We start from the raw sequence: 18,628 nt of genomic DNA on the forward strand, positions 1-18,628 counted from the left end.
CCTTTCTTTGCCCTGCGCTAATGCACAATTTGCTGCCTAGCGCCATTGCATGCACTCTTGCACCATGGTGCATGGGTGCCTGCGTTAAGGGCAGGACTGTTTATGAAGGGGCACCTTCCTGCACAAAAACATTCCTCAGGGGCATTTTCCTCTAAGTGTGCTGCAGAATACAGCACATTTTGGGCCTGATTATGATGCAGTAAGAAATTATTCTGACTGTCGGTTGGAGCCATTCTTACCGCATCGTAATCTCCTGTTTGGAATAATTTCCGACTGACCAATTTTGATGGAGGGCCAAAGGATTAAGCAGCTTCCCACTACCTTTGTGTTCTTGCTTTTCCACCACAGTAAGGCATTGAGCAACATCTTTGGGGGCCCCCAGCAGGGCCCGATGAGTGCAAGGCCGCTGAATGGTGCCCCCCTGTTGATCCCTGCACCCAGTGGCACGGGGTTCAGGGATGTACTGCATCTCTGCTCTTTGCAACGAGAGCATGCATTCCGTTTGGAATGCATGCTCCCATGGTAAAGAATAGGATTGTGACCGTACAGGGTTTGGTCGCATCCTACTTCCTGGGCTGGAACCGATGACAGAAGGTCGTTGGGTTCCAGTTCCAAACTGATGTCGGATGGACTCCGGTCCGTCCGACATCGGAATCCGGCCCTTAGAAAGAGGAAAACAAGAAGGAGACATAAAGTTATTTCTCCTCCTTGCGCCTCTAGAGGGAAGGCATACAATTCTGACACATTTCCAGGTCTACCACTTTTGGTAAATCTGGGAATTTGACAGAATACTTGGGTGGATGCGTATAAACTCCCACTCTCCACCCATGTAACGCCCTCAACACACAATGTAACACAAGGTAGTGACTTGTGCTGCCTTGCGTTACACTAGATTTACCAAGACATACAGGGCCTCTCAGGGTGTTCTTGCGTGTTTTGATAAATCTCACAATAGAATTTGTGCCACACTGCATGGTGCAGGGCAACACAAAACCTATAATTAATATGCCCCTTTTTAAGTAAGCTACCAAAATATTGAGTCAAAATATCCTGGAACAGAATATCGTCAACAGTAAGGTAAGTACACAAACATATCCATATTTATACCATTATATGTAATGTATGTAATTTATTTACAATATTGAAAGGCAAAATAATAATATAATTAAAAACAAATAGTTTTAATTAGTAATGTAACAACAACTTAAAACTAGCAAAAGTGTTGGACTTCGAAGAAGTCAGACTTACTATTCTATTCTATTCTATCTCCAATTCAACCACAAGTAGGAAAAGTGATGGACTTTGTTTGGGGGGTGGCGGTAGATTTATTATTCTCACTCCACCTAAGATAAGCGTGGGATCGGTTGGACTTTGGAAGGATGAGATTGACTATTTCCACTCCAACGCAAGCCAAAATAGCCAAATTAGTCAAGATTTTGGATTTTGGAGGGGTTATCTTTACTATTGCCACTCCAATCTAAGAAACTGTAGGGTAAGTGTTGGACTTTGAAGAGGGTATATTTACTATTCCCAATCCTACCTAAGGGCCTGATAACGGATTTGGCATTCTTACTGCCATACCACTGTGGCGGTGGCCCAAGTACTCTGTGGAGTTGGCGGGTTTTCTCCCGCCCTATTACGATGCATGCAGGCTGAACCACCCACTGCATCGACGGAGTGTGTCCCACCTGCGATGCTGGTGATTTGTATTCTGTCATCAGGGGTGCGGGTTCTCACCAAGCAGTTTACGAAAACACAGTTGTACTGGTGGTCCCCTTGTGGCAGTTCCCTGACAGCCTTAGTCCGTCGCGGCATGCTCTCAGCAAAGCACCATAACAGTGGCCATTAAATGGATACTAATACAACACACCTGATGTCCATTGGCCAACTGGATACACCTGCAAAACACACCCCATTTCAGTTCATGATCGTTTGCCACTCAACTGCAGTATAGCAAGTCTGAGGCAACATATTGTTAAGAGCAGGCAGGCCTTTTTTTAACCATTCCTTTTACTACTCTCCACACTTTTGCAGTGCATTTTATCCCATGGTGTAATTTTGATTGTATTGTCTCTGACTGTAATTTGGGGATATGGGCAGGCAAAGATGTCCACGTTTTTCAGAGGCAGAGTTGTCTGTCATGGTGGATGAAATCATATGAGTAGAGCCACAATTGTTTGGAGCCCAAGTCCAACACACTAAATCAGTCAGAAAAGGGACATGTGGTCCAGAGTAGTAGACAGAGTGATTATGTAGGTTCCACCCTGTGCACACAGGGGGAAATTAGGAAGAGGTGGAATGACCAGAGGGGGAAGGTGTATTTCCTGGCCTCTAAACAACACATGGAGGCCCAGAGGACTGGTTGTGGTCATCCCACTACCTCATTCAAAATGTTCCCCTGGGATGAGAAGGTCTTGCAGATCCTACATTCTGAAGGGTTGACAGGAATACCTGGGGAGTGGAGTTTGGTAAAGTACACCTCATTAACTATCACAAAACCTCAATGTCCTGTTTGCTCTCAACTGAGATTTGGCCATTGTGTTGTGTACCTAGTTTCCTAACATGCAATCCTCAAAGTATTACAGATGTTGGATTGTCTATGTTAATATGTATTGTTGCATTTAAGATCAAATGTATCAATCTCCGTTATATGCCACAAGTTTTAATGGTGTCTGTATGTCAGGATTCCTACACAGCTTACCTGTCTTGACTACCCCATTACACCAGCCTGACTCATATCATTCCTCCCAACACTTATGAATGAACAAATGTATTGTGCCCTAACATTTGACCATATTACATGCTGTTGGTAGTAGCTAGCTGCAGCTGATGTTCCCTGTTTTTTTTAAAGGGCTTTGTACCTTTTACACATGTTTTGCCATGCATATGTAAGATCAGGATTCACCAGAATAAGCATCAAGCAACCGGCATGGATGATCCTAATCCTAACATGAACCTTCTGGAAGTCAGCCCTCATCAAAGTAATCCCCTGCACCTGTTCCTTGCTATAAGCAATTAGAATATGACATTTGTGAACATTCTAAAACACCTTCTAGAAGACAGCCTCATGAAATTATTCATCTGCACCTGTTCCGTGCTATAAGCAATTTGAATGTGACCTTTGTGAACATTCTAAAACACTTTCTAGTGGACAGCCTCATCAAATTAATCATCTGCACCCGTCCCTTGCTATAAGCAATTAGAACTCAACCTTTGTGAACATTTTAAGGCAGCTTCTACAAGGCAGTCTGATCAAGTAAATTATCTGCACCTGTTCCTTGTTGCAAATAATTAGAATGTGACCTTTATGAAGTTGAAACTAGATCTAAATAGGTTAAAAGCAGAAAATGTAACACTTTGTGAGAGAGGACACATTTCACACAATGGAGGAATACTAAACCCAAGGAGACTGGACCAGTTTTGACCCAGCCTGTGTTCGGAGAACCATTCCAGACAGGGGCGTTTACAACTAGAGACCAGAATCTGCATGTATCTGTTGCTTCACCCAGTCCTGTCCCTTAGCATCTCCAGAAGGCTTTCATGGTGACAGTACTAAATGTGCAGCCTTTATGACTCAATGCCAATTACATTTCCTAAGCACATCTCAGGAACTCCCCATTGATGCTGCTAAAGTAACGTTTGTAGTCTCTTATTTGGGAGGTGTATCCTCTAACTGGGCAATTACTTTAATAGAAAAAAAACAATACCCTTTTGTACAACTATTCTGATTTTAAGCCTTCCATGACTAAGTTATTTACAATATAAACCAAGGAGAGAGTGAGGAAATAATGGGGTGCATTCCTATCCCCAGTTCAAATATTAGCAAAACAATGTGGGCAAACCCACCGAAAAGAAAATTAACAAGACTCACCGTTGTGATAAACAATTTCAGGGGACCATTCGGTTTTCCTTAAAGGCCCCTCACACACCAACCTGGTTGGTGTCATGCTTCATCATTGGGGTCCCAACCGGGTGGCCGAATGCCCCCCGGTTGTGCTACAACACCCGATTACAGCAGAGCGGGTGTGGTGTGTTTGTGTGACGTAGTGTGGACTAAAAATAACTCTGGGAATCCTTGCCTAATATATTTATTGGTGGCAGCCCAGGATACAGTTAAAATCAAATGGCGCAACTGATGGAGAGATTTACTGCTAGTTGTCAAAACATGGTCTACATGTTTCAGGCCAGACAAAATGTGAGTGGGCTATCGTCAGGACCAGGTGAATAGTGCGTGAGTGTCAAAAATCACGCAACGTGAATGTGAATATCCAACACACATGCTAAGGTGTGGTGTGGGGCTAGGTGGTGTCTGAATACTTACGGACACACCAATGAAAAACCTGTAAGGAAATAAAAGACAAGACAAGACACACAAAGGAAAAAAGCAACTTAAAATGCAATCTTTTGCGTGCTCATTAGTGCCACTAATCAAGTCTCAGGTAAGTAGGCACAACAGTGAGGTAATACATAGTCATAGCTGGGTGAGAATGCATGCTGATACTTGGTGCACGCATGTCTCACAGTGGATATATGGCTGGTACTGCAATGTGGCATGCAGCAAGTCCAACGGAGTGTGTCTATAGTATCATATAGTGTTGGACTGACGTGCGGACATGTTACCAAGATATTTATTAGAACGGACTACGAATGACCCTGTGGGTACCCTTGGGGAAACATCCTTTACAACGCAACTTTTACCATGCAGTGCTTTTACATCGCAACTTTTACAACACAAACCATTACAACGCATTGCGCTGGGGGGCGCTCTAGGATAGGGAATAGATTTAATTTACTATCCAACACCTTCCCTACTATCCATGGGGACTGGAGTTGGAATAGTAAATTAAACTATTCACTATCCAGCACCCCAAAGCGCTATGCATTGTAATGGTATGCGTTGTAAAAACTGCGATGTAAAAGCATGCGTGGTAAAAGAATGCGTTGTAATGTCATACATCCGTACCCTTAGTACATGGAGTCATGAGGTACAGGTGTGCCATATGATCGGCAAGGGTGTGGCCACAAGTAGCATCTATAAGTGCAGCCACTATTGAATATAATACAAATTGAAATAGATTGTGTGCAGAGAAACTTTAAAAAGATTTTAAAAAGTGCATAATTACACTAAACTAGGTTGTTAGGCAGAGATTCGGGCCCGGGAGGGGTTTCATCTTTAGTCACAATCTGAGAATTTGGAAAAGAGCAAAAGCAATTTGCAAGGAATACAGATTGGCTGTATCTAAGGGAGAAAAGAAAAGGAGAGGGTCCCTATGTCTAAATCTTACATCGTCAAGACGAAAACCCGCTGTAACCTATTGCAGTTTCCCGTGGTCCTGGCTCCTGGTTTTTGCCCATGTGTAGGAGGATTAAATCAAAGGGTTGTGGTCTGTGATATGCGGGCGTGAGTGTCGGAATGCATAATGCCCATAGTCAAAGAAGACTAGACACATATCGCGGCCAGTGGCACATGAATGGGTGTTATCTTGAGTGAGGGAAAACCAGATTATCGGGATATAGGGGCATAGCAGAATGGCAATGATGTGAGTGCCATATTGTAAAAGGCGGCAGTATACAGCATAAATATGTGTGCTCCTTGGATAAATAGGCAAACTGTGTAGCTACCGAAAAATGCTCTCAAGCTAACCCCATGTGTAAGAGGATTAAATCAAGAGGTCGTGGTCTCTGACGTGCGTGTGTGTGCATCGGAATGCGTAATGCCCGTAGTCAAAGAAGACTAGACACATGTCGCGGCCAGTGGCACATGTGTGGGTTCAATGTTGAGTGAGGGAAATGCCGATTATCGGAATGTAGGGGCATAGCAGAGTGGCAATGATGGGAGTGCCATATTGGAAAAGGCGGCAGTATTAGGCATGAATGTGTGCTCCTTTGGATAAGTAAAATATAGAAAAACAGTGGTCCTCAAACCAATCACTCTCAAGAGTAGATTATTTATAGTGTTTTCTTAGTTTGGAGCTAAAATAAATTCACACTCCTTGTGGACAACAATGCTCAAGCATAAGATTTTGCAATGATACAAACATATATATATGGAACATTAGAAGAACGGATGTGCAGAGACTTAACTTTGTATGAAACAACATGAATTTATTTTCATTCCTAGAGTTTTTATCACTGGACGTTTTTTATAAAACAATGGTTGCTCCAAGGGGAACGTGCAAAGAAGTAGTGCTCGAAAGTTCAGTGGGTGGGGAAGTATTCCCAGGGTGAAAAATGAAGATAAAAATAGAAAGGCTCAATATGGGATTGATCGAGGGTATCAATCTTATTGTCCTGACCCAACAAAATTTTACATGGTCTATTTACATTGGTTTTTACAATCACAGATTGTAATCATCTGTGGCACGTAATCAGTAAGGGCTGGGTGGGACCAGGTACATGAGTATGTGTTCGTCTACGTTTCGACTCGGCTAGTGGCATATGGGATAGTTGAGCCTTTGCCTGCCAGTCTTCCTCAGGAAGGATTGGTGGGGGATGGGAGGCAACCAACACGTGGTTTTAACACCTCATCTCATAGGGAGAGAGTAACTGTCAGTCCAGTACTCAAACTCGCACATCCAATAACCAACACTGTAGGTTCATAATAACGCTTACCCGCACTGGAACCATGGCGGGGAGTGTAGCCGTGTCAGTGGCGTAATTTCAAATCCATCGGATGCCCAGGGGTCAGTCCGGATATCAACTCAATTGTACAGATTTCTGTGTGAACAAAAGCCTTCCCTCAGAATCTCTCACAACCACAATGTCTCATGTATACTGTATACTATCCGGTACCTAGATGATCTAAGCGTGTCCCCTTGTTAAACCCCTTATTGTGACCAAAGCCCTGCTAATTATCGGTTAGTAGTCCAATAAATAGAAGCGCTACTAGATTAACTGTGTCTATGAGTTGACGGTTAATTAGAACCGCTGTTAAAAGAATGGGTTTAAGTTAGCACAATCCCAGCCTATCTCAAAAAGTAAATGGTCAAACACTGCTGGAATTAGCGATAACCATACAATGTGGTCACCCGTTATTAGGAACCGCAGATGTAAGAATAATCATACATTCACAACCCTGTGCCATTTGAACCGCACTAGCATGCAAAGACACACAATATCCATAGGTACAGCATGATTTTCCTGGACCAGGAGATACAAGCAACAGAGGGTAGACTAAAAAGCAAAACACAGTTTAAGCCTACAGCCTGTAACTCCTTATTACATTACACTAGTTTCTACCCCAAAACCCTACGTGAAAACCTTCCCTTTGGGCAATTTCTCCGGTTGCGCAGAAATTGCAGTGACGTACATGACTTTATGGATCAGGCCAACGTCCTGAGCACAAAACTACAACCACAAGGCTATCCCAAAAGAATAACAGAGAAGGCAAGGAAACGCGCACGTAACCAGAACCGGGAGGGACAGCTGGAACTAATACATAGGATTTTTTCGTCCTACTCAGTTTAAAGTGGATATTTTATCCTTTAACCCACTCCAGATGTCTATTGGAGTATTTTACGGGAAAAAGGGGTCTGTGTGAAAAGCACAACTGAGTTACTCTAGTATCTAGCGTTAAATTATTGCCTTACCAAACTTTGGGCGCCATGTAGTGTAGTTCCTATTTTCCCAATAGGCTGTGCTCATTGGAATAGTGTATCCTGTAGTTTAGACGTAGGACTGAAGTCGACTATGTCTCTACCGAATATACTAAACTTAATTGTGTGCGTGCCAGCTAGCTCAGAGGTCACTAGAAACGTTCTCGAATGAACAAGTAGGGATTAGTTTCTGACAACCGCATAAACATGACAACTTTGTTTCCCAAGAATAAGAAATATATCTCTAGTGTGCCGGAAACAATAGGTAGTTATTTTACTCAGTCAATCGTGCATGCTTCGTTTCACCAGAAGTGCAGAGAAACAGAGAGACAGGTGTTTTCAATAAAATGTATTTATTGAACAGTCTTCTTTCTCAAGCATAAGAAATGAACTGCTGCAATCGAATACTTGCGGTAAAGTACAACGCGTACAGTACGAAGAGTATTATAAAATAATATTGTAAAAGCATGATATGGTTTCTAAGTCCTAAAATTCCTAAAATGCATAAATTACATACAGTGATAAATAATGACTAAAAGTCAGTGTTTCTAAAATACGCCTACCCGGGTGTACCTAACCTAGGTATATTACAAGGAAAGAAGTAAGTGAGATGTAGCCTGGTTTTAGTATTCTTTGCCAAGAATCTAACCCAAGAATTCTCTTAGGGTCTAATCAGCTCCGTACCTTGGTTTAGAATGAAGGAGGTCTTGTATCTCTCTCTCAGGACTCGATTTCCCAGCAACCCGCAAGGGTAGCCTGGAAACACTGGACCTGGATTTCTCGGCAGGAGAAAGTACAGCGTCTCTCAGTGCATCGGCTGGAGGGTCGGCTTTCTTCGGCACTTGCTGCAGCAGGGCACGTCGGGCAAGTAGATAGTAGAACTGCTCCAAACCACCGTGTGTTTGTTTGGACAAGTGTTGGCATATTTATACCTTGAAGGTGCCGAGTTTGACGTAAGATTGGACATAATAACGTCACTAGAGACTTAATTCTCTGAAAACTCCATGAGTTCTTGGATAAATTAATATTCATGCAGGGGGAAGTCCCTGACTGCTGAAGGCGGGTTTTTCCAAGAAATCGTTGTAGATTTTCGGAACTAGTGGAAGTAGCCAAGCCGTATCAGGACTACTTGAGCTATGTCTTAATATGGTTATGATTTCTATGCCTATATAAGGATACAATATTTTATACCCATATAAGGGCATGAATCGGGAAATTTCTCTAGGGTCCTAAAACGCTATACAACAAGGGAAAATGCTCTCTTTGCTAAATAGACACATTTCCTTTCATGTACAGTCAGTAGAGTTTCTGGGATATTACTTATCTCAGAAAGGCATCACTATGGACTACAAAAAAGGTAGATACCATTACCAATTGGCCAACTCCAATGAATGTACCAACAAAAAGAGAGGCAGGGAGAGTCAGGACACCCTCTTAGTCCCTGTTATAGTATGCCAACACAAGAAGAGAGGTCAGTGGTATGGCAGCAACCACATGAAGGAGCAGAAAATAGCAGAAAAGACATTACCTGACCCAACTTAGGTAGGTAAGAAAGCCCTCACACACCGACCTAGTCGGTGTCATGCTTCATCATCGGGCCCCACCAAAAAAGTCGAGTACCTTTTTGGTGTGCTGCAACGCCATATCTACTGCGGAGCGGGTTTCGTGGAATAGGCGTGCAGTGAGAATACTTTAAAAGTGTCTAATGAGTATCAAATTTTTTTTAATAACAGATCCCTCAGACACAGATAAAAATTATGTGTTAGGAATTTTAGCATGACACCGACTAGGTCGGTGTGTGAGGGCTTTCTTACCTACCTAAGTTGGGTCAGGTAATGTCTTTTCTGCTATTTTCTGCTCCTTCATGTGGTTGCTGCAACTCCAATGAATGTCAAGGAAATTCAACAGATACTTGACTCTGCCAATTTGTATTATCGTTTCATTCCGTACTTTTCAGAGATAGTGGCACCCATAACACAGCTCCAAAAAAGGGGCAACTATTTGTGTGGTCTCCAGAAGCAAACCAGGCATTGCAACTGTTATCAACTAAATTCACCACTGCACCCATTCTTCAGCATCCCAATATAGACCAGCCCTATTACGTCAAAGCTGATGCTTTGCAGGTAGCTTTAGGAGAAATGTTATCTCAAAAGAACCCAACAACTGACTACATGCATCCCATAGACTTTTATTCCAAAAAACTTTACCAGTGGAGCAAAACTATACGGTGGCTGAAAGAGAACTTCTGGCCATCATACTGATTGGAGGCTTTACCTACATGGGGCTAAACATACAGTCAAAATATTCTCAGATCATAAATATTTACAATTATTTAGTCCAGTTAGGGCTCTCACCCCCCTCACATGCGATGGCAGCATTTCTTTAGTGGGTTTGATTTCATCATCACCTGTTGCCCAGGGACCAAGAAGTTACTGTCTAATGCTGTTTGTAGACTGGGGTATGCTCACTTTTCCTGTTGTTTTTCGATTTAGATACCCGTACATAGGTTTCCCGAATCATGCCCTTATATAGGCACAACTCACATTGCCCTTATTTAGGCATAAGAATCCCAGTCCTTATTTAGGCATTAGCCATGCTATCCAAATACAGGCATGGTCACCTACATCCGATCATCCCACGTCACAACGAGTTCTTAGAAATCAGACCCTTAAGCCATTGGGACTTTCCCTGCTTGGATTATTGATTTCTCCAAGAACTCATTTATTATGCAAGAAGTACTATTCCTTAGGGGTTCATTCATGACGTCTTCCTCTGCCTGACTTTACGTCAATGCTAGCATTCGTAGGCACCTTCCAGGTATAAATATTCCTTCATTTACCATGGCAAACCACGGCTCTGCTACACAGCTCGATACGGCTCGCCACGGCAAGTTCGGAAAGAATTAGAGTCCCCACCTGACGCACTGACCAGACGCTGTCATCCTGCTCACAGAGAATCCAGCTTCCAGTGTTCTGACTCTCTTCGCGGGGTGTTAGAGATTGAGATCCGGAAAGAGATTCCCACCTCTCTCATTCTAAGGTATGTAGCATACTAGAACCTAGAGGGACTCTTGGCATATTACAAAACTATAGCTTACTATACTATGGAAAACAGCACCTACTTCTTACCTCGTACTACACTTAGGTTAGGTACACTGGGGTAGAACTATTTAGAAGCACCAGACGAGTATTCACATTTTAGCCTGTGTTATTTATGCATGTTTATATGAATATGTGTCATAGCTAAAAAGATAATGCTATTGCAGTATTATTTCTTCTTACTGCTCATGCTGTACGTATTATATCTCGCATACTATCTTGCGATTGTAACAGCTCATATCTCTTACACGACAAACAAGACTGTTCAATAAAGCCTTTTATTGAAACGCCCGTCTATCTATTTCTGTGTAACTCTGAAGAAACTAAGCATGCACGATTGACTGAGTGAAACTGTTATCTATTGTTTCCACGATTCGGAGACTGTTCCGATTCTAAGGGAAACAAAGTTGTCATGTTTATGCGATTGTCAGAAACTACTCCCTTCTTGTTTATTCTAGAAGTTTCTAGTGATCTCTGAGTTAGCTGGCACACAAAGTAATTAAGTTTAATATATATATATATTTTTTTTTAAAGACTTTTATTCGGTGCAAGTGGTTAATACACAGCTTCATGCCTACAACCTTGTATGACAGGCCGGCAGCAACAACAGGTGGTGTCAATATTGCAGTTACGATGTGGAGAGGTGCAATTAATTAACACAGCGTGTCGCCTACAACCCATCCGGGCCGGCCGCGTTGTAATGTGAGAAACTCCACATCATAAATCGTCATCCTGTATCAAGCTTCCCTTGCAAGTTTTCAGAATAAGCATTAAACAGCTGAGGTCATTTTCCGTGTAACTCCCTCCCTCCCTCTCCCTCCACCCCAACTCTGAGAGTGAACCCTGGTGAAAATCAATGTGTCCCGTCCCATCCAGCACCGTGGGCACCACATACAGCATGCAAAGCAGAGGGATTTACAGGGCAGAGCATTAGAGTGTAGTTACCCTCCATTATGGTGGGTCGGTAGAGGATCCGGCCTGCTCTGCAACCCTATAGCCACTTGGAACTGGTGCGGGGATGGGGGAGTGTAGTCTGGAAGCGTATGTGCTAGCTGAAAGGTGTGCTACTTGGACCTATATCGCGCGTCTGTCGTGCCTGAGCTCGTGGGATACCCCCCCAAGAGGGGATGGGAGGGCGGCCAGCGAGCCCCCACACATTCTGTGTCGGAGGGGAGATCAGGAGCTATCTCAGGAGTTTGCCACTGGGACTGTGCCACCCACCTCCCGACAGGTCCCAATTAACCCTGCATATTGGCAGCGTGGTGGTGAATAGGCCAAGGGAATGGGGATAGGGGAGGGGGGGAGGAAAGGGAGGCTCAATAGGGGTCATTCAACGGGGGTCGGGCCTGTGATCGTGTACGCTCGGGGGGTCAGATCGGGCCGGAGACACTTGTTGGCTCGGACCTTCCGGGTTCTCCTCCTGAGTCCAGAGAAGATAAGCGGTAAGGGGGCCCCATAAGTCCTTGGGACGCATTTTGTGGGGTAACAAGTCAGCGTAATTGTGAAGTTGGTCTTGCCAAGTGGACATAGTAGACAGCCAAGTCTTGAATTTGGGGGCGCGTCCTCGCCCCCATCTGCAGGCCAGGTGTCGTTTAGCCAGTAAGAATCCCAGCGCGAAGAATTTCCGGTGCGTCTTGAGCGCTGAAAAGGAATGCCCCAGTAGGGCTATTTTGGGGCAGGGGGCGATCGCCACTCCCACCATCTCAGACATAACCTGAAACACCTCCTTCCAGTACGATGCCACGCCCGGGCACGTCCAGGCTAGGTGAATAAAGTCAGCTCCAGCCTTCTTGCATCGAAGGCACCGGTCATCTGTTCGTAAACCGAAACGGCACAATTTGGCGGGAGTATGATAAAGCCGGAGCAGGAACTTAAAATGAACCAGCCTAAGACGGGCATTGCCAGTCACAGCATTCGTGTGCGAGCAGCTCTCCTCCCATTGCTCGTCCGAGAGGGGGGTATCGAGGTCCGCATCCCAATCTCGCCTAGCTCTGAGAGGCGGGGGATTGAGGGCCGCATACGCCTGCTTGTACAGCATAGAGACTACATGCGTCGGGGTATCAGTGAGTAGAAGAGCATGCAATGGGGCCACGATTTCTGGTTCGTCCGGGAAGTCTGGGGTGACCGCACGGACATTCTGCCGTAATCTCGTGTATAGGAATGTGTCCATGATTGAGGGTGCGTGCGCCCCGAAGAATTGTGCGGCCAACCGGAATCGGCCCTGTATGTACAGATCGCCCCACGTGCGTATAGCCAATTTAGTGAGCAGTTTGCGACCGATCTCTTCGCGGGTAACGCTTAGTCTAGGGTCATGTGCCAATATCATGCGGGGGGAGTATAGAATAGTAACGCCCATGCGCGTCATAATCCGGCGCCAAGCCCGCACGGTACAGTCCACCGTTGTGGGGTCGCGATCGATCACTCGGGAGGACGTATAAAGATATCCCGAAGGTTTTTCGGGCCGCATGTATCCGTCTTCCACAGCAAGATGAGCCATAAAGGGAGGAGGGTGGAGCCAGTACGCTGCGAAATGTCCCTGCGCACAGTCATAGTAGAGGCGGAAATTCGGTACATCAAATCCACCCTGATGGTAGGGGAGCATGAGAGTTTTGAGTCCGACTCTAGCCTGCTTCCCACCCCATATAAGTCTGGACATTTGGGAGTCTAGGGCCTGAAAGAAATGTGCACCTGGGCTGTAAGGTATATTGGTAAAGAGGTATAGCAACTTTGGGAGCACCACCATCTTAATTAGGGAGATTCGCCCCGCCATAGATAGAGGAAGGTGGATCCATTTAGTGACGCTATCAATCAGTTTATCCATGACAGTACCGTAATTAGCACGTATAAGGGTTTCCCGATTCTTTTTTTTTTTTTTTTAACTTTTTTTTATTATTGAGATGGTTCCGGGTATCACAAAAAACAGAAAAACATACATTAATCAGCAGAATAAGATCAGGTACAAAATACATCTTATAAACACAATTTTATAAGATGTATTTTGTACCTGATCTTATTCTGCTGATTAATGTATGTTTTTCTGTTTTTTGTGATACCCGGAACCATCTCAATAATAAGGGTTTCCCGATTCCTAGTGATATTGATCCCTAAATATTTTAGTTCTTCGCTTTCCCACAGAAGCGGGTAGTCAAGAGGGAACTGCTGGGTCTTGTCCGTAAGGGGGAACAGGGCCGACTTTGCCCAGTTTATCTGTATTCCCGGGATGGCGCCAAATTTAGTGATCTCACCTAAGATCGGGTTCAAATTTTCTTGTGGTTTATTGATATATAGGGTCATATCATCAGCGTACAATGATATGAGTAATTGCCTTTCCGGGTAGATGAGGGAGCGGTGATTGTGGTGCTGCCGGAGTTTGGCCGCTAGAGGCTCAATCGCTATTGCAAAAAGGACAGGGGAGAGAGGACACCCCTGTCTAGTACCTCTGCGAATCTCAAATGGTTTTGAACGGGCCCCATTTAAAAGGACTGCAGCCTGTGGTTTATGATATAGCAGGCGGATCCAATCAATGAAGCTGAAGGGGGTGCCCATGCGTTCCAGAAGTGCCAGTAAATAGTCCCATTCAAGGGAGTCGAAAGCCTTTGTGGCGTCAAGAAAGACCGCGGCTGCCTCGCATCCGGGGTCTATATCCTGTAGTACTGCCTGAAGGGTGCGGAGGTTGTGGGAGGTGGCGCGGTTCGGGACGAAGCCCGCCTGTCCGGAAGGACCAGACGTTCCATCAACAGGTTCAGACGGGTCGCCAAGACTTTCGCTAGTATTTTGACGTCAGTATTTAATAATGAAAGGGGCCTGTAAGAATCGCAGTGTTCCGGCGGTTTACCTGGTTTTAACAGGGAGGCAATTAGGGCTTCCCGCATACTGGGCGGTAAAATGCCATCTTCAAGGGCCGAATAGTATACATTTTTTAGAATCGGGGCAAGAAGGTGTATAAAGGTTTTATAGAAATCTATCGGTAGGCCATCCGAGCCTGGGGCCTTGCCCGATTTCATGGACATAATCGCGTCCTTAATTTCGTCCACCTCCAATTCCAGGTGGAGGAACTTCTGTTGGGTCGGGCCGAGCCAGGCTATCGCGGTGTCATCAAGATAGGTGGGTAGGTCAAGCTCAGCTCGTCTATGGGAGGTGTAGAGCTCAGTGTAGTGGTCAGTCAGGACCCGAAGCTGTCCAGGGAGGTCTCTTTGGGGTTTACCTTGACTATCGAGGAGTGTGGTGATATAATTATTGTGTCTAGGTGGTCTAACCGCAGTTGCGAGCGCTCTGCCCGGTCTGTCTCCCTCCCCATACGTACGCGCTGTAAAGGGCTTCCCCAGAAATTTGCATTCTTTGTCGGCAGCCTCAGTATATTCGTTAATTTTTTCCCGTATATGCGCCTTGGCTGTGTGCCCTCCCTGTCCTAGGGATATTTCGTTCTCAAGTTCGCCTATTTCTCCTTCAAGTTTTCGCAGATCACCTCGTAGAGATTTGAGGACCCCTCCCCCTTTGGAGATGCACCAGCCACGAACGGTAACCTTAAACGCTTCCCAGACCGTAGTGAGACTGGAGACTGAATTGACATTGCGGTCAAAAAATTCTGTTATGTCTTGCTCTAGGTCCGCTTTAAAGGCTGAATCAGTTAGGTGCGCAGGATTAAGGCGCCAGCTTAGGTAAGGGGAAACATCAAGGGGAATACGTAGGTTCAGAAGGACAGGTGAGTGGTCTGAGAAGGTGCGGGCTAGGTGTTGTGTCTTGATTAGCCAAGGGGTAAGACCAGCAGAGAGAAAGACATAGTCAATGCGCGCCCAGGTGGAGTGGACAGCGGAGAAGTGTGTGCCCTGTCTAATTGATGGGTGGGAGTGCCTCCATGAGTCAGTCAGGTGTTGATCTTCCACAATGCTCAGTAAGGCGCGTTGTGTGCGGGTGTAATGGGTAGAATTGGGGTGTGATCTATCCACTGTAGGGTGTAGTGCAGTGTTGAAGTCCCCACCAAGGATTACATGGGATATGCCAAGGGTTTGTATCTTGCCCCATAGGGTGAGGAGTGTAGCCGGATCATCTATGTTGGGACCATAGTAGCAAGCGAGTAGGACTGTGTCAGAGTGTAACCTCCCCCAAACCATGCAGTATCTGCCATTGGGGTCCGTTTCAGTACCAAATGGGGTAAATCCCAAGCCTTTCTTGACAAGGATCGTGACACCTCTAGAGTAACTTGAATACGATGAAAACACCCTGCATGAGGCCCAACGGGAAGCAAATAGCGGGGATGCATTCGGCACCAGGTGAGTTTCTTGTAACATTGCAACAGACACTCCATGTCTATCCAAATACCCCAGAATTTGTCGTTTCTTCCTCGGGTCATTCAACCCACGAACATTCCACGCTAACAGGCGAAATTGCAGGGCTGGTTGCGAATCGCTCACGTCACCCATCCCAACAGCATAAGGAGCACCCTGCACAGGCATGCAGCAGTTGGTTCCAAACAGCACACATCAGCAACACCAAGAGTTTCGCATAGCACATTATTCACAGAATTCCTCTCTGTCCCCGTGAAGCCCGCTGACGGGACTATAACAGTTGATATGTTCAACACAACCGGCAACCCCAACAGGCCGGTAATACAGTACAGTAGCAGCATGAGATTCGTTATGCCTATACAGTGTGGCAAGAGCAATCGCTGCCTCAGCGTGCAATCGGAAAGTAGTCCCACCCACACCGGCATCCCCAACTGGCCGGGCATCCAAGTCTCCCACCCCCCACCCAACTGTTAACCACCCAAAACTAAGAATAGAACAAAAGTTTGTAGGGGATCACCCATCGAGGACGGTGATCTAGGGGCGCCAGACCTGCCATCCACCTCCTCACTTTCACCCGCCAGACGCCAGGTCAGAACCTAGCTGTCTTGCGCGGGACGGAGGTGGGCGACCGAGGGCAATAGCAATCACAGGCCAGTTAGGCTCAAAGCAGTAAATGTACCTCACCGTGAAATGCAGGGACCAGTCCTTCCATGTTCAAAGTTCTGTATCAGATGGTAGCCCAGTTCGTCACTCCGGTTGAGACATCGGGGATGGCGACCTAGAGCGTCGCGTCTCTGCCTCCTCCCTGACGCGGTCTTTTTTGTGGAGTTTTAGGAAGTCCTCCACCTGTTGCGGATTTTGAAAAAAATGCTGTGAGCCCCGGTGTGTTATCTTTAGTTTGGCCGGATATAGCATGGCATAAGTAATTTCTTGAGATTGGAGTTTCTTCTTCACCCCAGCGAATTTTCGTCTGGCTTCTTGGACTGCGGGGGTGAAGTCTGGGAAAAAGGAGAGCGTTGTATTGCCATAAGTAACTGTTCCGATCTCCCTCGCCCGGCGCAACACCGCATCTCTGTCTCTGTAATTGAGGAAGCGGGCGATAATGGGTCGCGGTTGGGCACCAGGGGGAGGTCTGGCAGCAAGAGACCTGTGGGCTCTTTCCACTATGAGGTGCGGAGAGAAGGATTCCTTTCAAAACAATTCCACAAGAAGGTTTTCAATAAAGATCTCCATCTTTCCAGTGTTGGTGGATTCTGCAAGGCCGAGGACGCGGACGTTGTTGCGCCTGGACCTAGCTTCTAAATAAATCCTCGTTCTTGTCCGCTATTATTTTCAGTAGCCTGTCCATCCGAGTGACTTGCCTGCCAGTGGTAGTAGCACCATCCTCCAGCCCGGAGATCCTGTCCTCTGCCTCTTTGAGACGCGTGTCATGATGTTCAAGTTTCGCCACGACGCTGTCCATGCGTGAATTGATGGTGTCTATCTTGGCATCAATTGTGGAGAGGCTCTGTCTCATGTACAATAGGAGTGATTTCCAGTCCTCTGCCTGGGGAGCTGAGGTAGTGGGGCTACCCTCCCTTTCTGACGGCGTCTTGGTCGCCTTCTTGGATTCGAAGGGGATTTTGGACTGTCTGGCGTCATTGCGGCCCATTTCGCGCCGAGGAGTCCGTGCTGTCGCGGCGGTGGAGGAAGCCAGGGTGCAGGATGCGGGCAGTAGTAGGGCAAGCTGAAGCTGGGGGGGCGCCCGGTGTGGAGGAGCCCTCAATCTGGACGCACTTCAGGCTTCGGGGGAGTTAGGCCGGCCGGGGTCACGAACATCCAGTCCCCCTCGGGGTCCGGAGCAAGCGCGAGACGGTCGCCCGTGCAACCACGACCGCTCCCGGCTGTGGTGACCCGTGGTATAGTCCGGACTGGGCCCGTGAGTGCGGGGTGGAGTATGGTGACCTGGTAAGGGCGTCGCAGTCGTCCGAGGTGGAAGCCTTGATTGTGAACCAGTAGGCCCGATGGTCCCTCCAGCCCCTTGAGGTTAATGGCGAGCTTGTGGGAGCGGGCACGCAGGGTGACAGCCGAGCCGAGGCGTAATCTGATGGTGGGGGCCTCGTCGACGTGGGCCTCGTGGAAGCCCCGAGGAAGCCCCGGTGTGCAGGCGGGTCCACCCGGTCTTGGAATGGTAGGCCGCTGGTCGCGGCCTTGAGTGCAGTCTGCTCGGGTGTCCCGGTGCGGGGTCTGCGCCGTCGCCTCAAGCGATTTCAAGAGGGGGGGGGTTGGGCTGGCGCGCAGCAGCTGGCGCGGTGCGGGCCTTCTCCGAGCCCCCTCGCCCGCAGGAATCAAGCCGTCTATGAAGGCCCCGGGGACACAGTGTGCGGCGGCTCCGCCGGCAGTCAGGGTCTCTCACGCCATATGGTGGGGGCAGCAGGGTAAAATGTACCTCTCTCGCCGTCCGGAGCTCACTCTCGAAGGCAGCATACAGGCGCCGGGGCACATGCAAGGTTTCAGGGCATGAGATCATTTCCGGCCTCCGTGAGCAGGCCCGATAGCCTCGGACTTTCCTGGTCACCCGATCCGACGCCGGCGAGGTCCCGCTCCAGCGTCCGCGACCGGCAAGGGAGAAACTGCTCCGGGGCACCCGTTCCCGACGTCCGTTTCTGAC

This window comes from Lissotriton helveticus, chromosome 12 (genome assembly GCF_964261635.1).
Source record: "Lissotriton helveticus chromosome 12, aLisHel1.1, whole genome shotgun sequence".
Lineage (NCBI taxonomy): Eukaryota > Metazoa > Chordata > Amphibia > Caudata > Salamandridae > Lissotriton > Lissotriton helveticus.